A 4,221-nucleotide genomic window follows, 5' to 3' on the forward strand; every position below is an offset into this window, starting at 1 on the left:
TTGTGTACTAGGGCTGACAGGGCAGTCCAGGAATCAGTGCTGGGCAGGTTCCAGTAGACCTAGCCTGTGCTGCTCATGGGTGTGATGTTCAGCGCACGGGGCAGGTAGGCAGGAAAGAGGGGGGGAGGTTGTGATGTGTGGAGCTAATAGGGGTATGGGAAAGGGGAGAGAGAAAAGAGAGAAACAGGAGCCAAAAACAAACAAGCAAAGAAAGAAAGAAAAAAAAAAAAAGGTGCTAAGGGAGCTTGGCATTGGAGTGGAGAGATGAGAAGCCAAGAAATGGAGAAAAGCAAAAAGGAAAAAAGAAAACAGGAAAAAGAAAGAGAAAATAACTAGATAAAAATTTGGAAAAGAAAAGAAAAGCCCCCGGGGGTTCCAGAGTCCCACCAGTGGGGCTGCTAAGGCTGGGGTAGTGGCTCCCAGGCTGTGCCGTATAGCTGTCTAGAGGGGGTATAGATGTCACACGGCACCAGGTATTCAGCAGACAGGAAAAGCAGATAAATGTAGAGAGACAAGAACTGAGAAATGAGGAAAGACAGAAATGGAAAAAGAGAGAAAAGAATAAAGAAAGAAATGCCCCCAGGGATCCCACCTATGCAGCTGTGCAGATTGGGGGAGTGGCTCCTAAGCCCTGCAATGCAACCCAGCTAGAAGGGGCTCCCAAGCTGGGAAAAGAAAAAGAAAACAAACAAAACAGGACAAAGCAAAACAAGGCAAAAAAAAGCCCCAGGGATCCCACCAGCATGGTGTCACTGGCCAGGGGAGTGGTTCCCCAGTTGAGCATGGCTTCATGGCCTTTCAAGAAGAAGCAAAGATGGCACTTGGAGCCAGGTGTTCCAGAGAAAGGAGGGGGAGGTGGTAGGAGGCACAGAAAAAAACAAAAGAGACAGGAAGAACCAACACCAGCTCAGGGGCCCAGCCAGTGTGGGCAGGGAGAATCCAAGCAGCCTGAGGCCAAAGCAGTTGCCTCCTGGCCGAGAGACTGCTGCTAGCTAGCGGGAAGCAGAGGAGGCTGAAGGAGTAGGGAAAAGGGGGGGATTAGGAAAGCGTATGTCGCTGGTTACCGGGTGCTCTGTCTCCTGCTGGGAACTTTGTGAAGCTGCTTTCCCGTACTCCCTGTCTGCCCATCTCCAACGTGGGTGGGACGAATCCAAGCTGCACAGACTCTACACTTCTCTGCCGGCTGACCCACAGCAGCCAGCCAGGAAGCTCAGAGGTAGGGCAGCAGGGAGAGAATGGGGTTGGGCAAGTGTGTATGGCTGGTTACGGGGTGCTCTGTCTCCTGCTGGGAGTTCTGGAAGCTGCTTTCCCATGCTCCCTGTCTGCCAATCCCAGACAGGATGGCAGATCCGTGCTGTGTTAGGTGATGGGGCCCTCCGCATGTATCTCTGTCCTCTGTCAGTTTCTTATTCCATTTGGTGCTTGGCTGAGTTCTTTATCTTTTCATTTGACACTTCAGGTTCCAGGAATGATGTTTGTCTCTGTTTTACTTAGTTTTTCAGGTCTTTCCTGTAGAGGGACGGCATGGTGCTTGCATGTAGATATTCACTTTCCCAACAAACTGTTGAAAAGATTCTTCTTTCCCCCACTGAATGGTGTTGGCACCCTCATCTAAAATCCATTGATCATAAATGTATGGTTTTGTTTCTGGACTCTCAATTCTCTTTCATTGATCTGTATGTGTATCCTTATGCCAATGATACTGTCTTAATTACTGTAGCTCTATAGTAAATTTTGAAATTGGGAAGTTGAATGCTCGAAATTTGTTCTTTTTCAAGACCATTTTTGCTGTTATGGGTCCCTAGCAATTCCATATGAATGTTAGGATTACCTTGTCCATTTCCGCAAAAAGAAAGTTGGAATTCTGATAGAGATTGCGTTGAATCTTGCCTGGCTAGAACATCTACAGTTCTACGCTGTTCCTGATCTAAGTGGAAAGCTTTCCCCATTAAGTACTAGCTGTGGATTTTCACAGATTCCCTTTATCAGATCGAGGCAGTTACCATCTGCATTAGTCTCCGAGGGCTGCCCTTACAAAGTACCACAAACTTGGTGGTTTAAAACAACAGAAATTTATCTCTCACAATTCTGGAGGATAGAAGTCCAAATTCAAGGTGTCAGCAGGTCACATTCCTTCTGAAGGCTGTAGGAAAGAATCCCTCCTTGCCTCTTACCTGGCCTTCGTCTCTGTGTGTCTGTGTCTCAAATCTTCCTCTCCTTTCTGTTATAAGGACATCAGTCATTGGATTTAGAGCCCTCCCAGATTATCCAGGATTATTTCTCCTCTAGATCCTTAATTTCATTACATCTGCACAGAGCCTATTTCCAAATGAGGTGACACTCACAAGTACTGGAGTAGGACTTGGACATGCCTTTTGGGGGGAAATATTCAATCCACTACACTTTCTACTCCTAGTTTACTTAATGCTTTTGTCATGAGAGTGTGTTGGATTTTTCAGGTGCTTTTGTTGCACCTCTTGATAGATCATGTGTTTTTCCTTATTCTGTTAATACGCTACATGACGTTGATTTCCTTATTCTGTTAATACGCTGCATTACGTTGATTTCCTTATTCTGTTAATACAGTTATTACGTTGATTTCCTTATTCTGTTAATACGGTGCATTTCGTTGATTTCCCTATTCTATTAATACGGTGCGTTACGTTCATTTCCTTATTCTATTAATACGGTTATTACGTTGATTTCCTTATTCCGTTAATATGGTACATTACGATCATTTCCTTACTCTATTAATATGGTTATTACGTTGATTTCCTTATTCTGTTAATACGGTTAATACGTTGATTTCCTTATTCTGTTAATATGGAGCATTACGTTCATTTCCTTATTCTGTTAATACGGTGCATTTCGTTGATTTCCTCATTCAATTAATACGGTGAATTACGTTGATTTCCTTATTTTATTAATACGGTTATTAGTTTGATTTCTTTATTCTCTTAATACGGTGCGTTATGTTGATTTCCTCATTCTATTAATACGGTGCATTACGTTGACTTCCTTCTATTTCTACGGTTATTACATTGATTTCCTTATTCTGTCAATATGGTGCATTAGGTTGATTTCCTTATTCTATTAATGTGGTTATTACGTTGATTTCCTTATTCTATTAATATGGTGCATTACGATGATTTCCTTTTGGATTGGTTTTGTTAATACGGTGCATTACATTGATTTCCTTGTTCTGTTAATACGGCGCATTGCGTTGATTTCCTTATTCTATTAATACGGTTATTACGTTAATTTCCTCATTCTGTTAATACGGTGCATTACGTTGATTTCCTTATTCTACTAATACGGTTATGACGTTGATTTCCTTATTCTGTTGATACGGTGCATTACATTGATGTCCTCATTCTATTAATATGGCACATTATGTTGATTTCCTTATTCTGTTAATACGGCGCATTACATTGATTTCCTTATTCTATTAATACGGTGCATTACGTTGATTTCCTTATTGTGTTAATACAGTGTATTACATCGATTTTCTTATTCTGTTAATATGGTGCATTACGTTGATTTTCTTATTCTGTTAATACGGTGTATTATGTTGATTTCCTTATTCTATTAATATCATTATTACATTGATTTCCTTATTCTATTAATACAGTGTATTACGTTGATTATGTTTGTACATTGAACCAACCTTATATTCCTGGAATAAATCTTACTTGGGGTCATGGTGTATGATCATTTTATATGCTGATGGATTCAGTTTGGTAGCATTTCATTAAGAAAGTTTGTGGCTCTACTCATAAGGGCCTCTGGTCTATAGTTTTCTGCTCTTGTGACGTCTTTGTCTGGTTTTGGTATCAGGGTAAAGCAGGCCTCATATAATGAGTTAGGAAGCATTCCCTCCTCTTCCATTTTTGGTAGGAATTTGTAAAGGATTAGTGTTAACCTTTATTTAAACTTTTGGTAGAATTCATCAGTGAAGCCATTTGGTCCTGGGCTTTACTTTGTGGAAAAATTTTTAAATTACTATTTCAGTCTCTTTACTTGTTATAGGTCAACTAAGATTTTTTTTTTAATTTCTCCTGGAGTTGGTTTTAGTAGTGTGTGTCATCTCTCCAGGAATTTGTTCATTTCATCTAGCTTATTTAATTTATTGGCATAAAATTGTTTATAGTATTCCCTTATAATCATTTTTATTTCTGTAAGATCTGAATTACTTTCCTCTCATTCGTAATTTTAGTACTT

The sequence above is a fragment of the Loxodonta africana genome, chromosome 14 (genome assembly GCF_030014295.1).
Source record: "Loxodonta africana isolate mLoxAfr1 chromosome 14, mLoxAfr1.hap2, whole genome shotgun sequence".
NCBI lineage: Eukaryota > Metazoa > Chordata > Mammalia > Proboscidea > Elephantidae > Loxodonta > Loxodonta africana.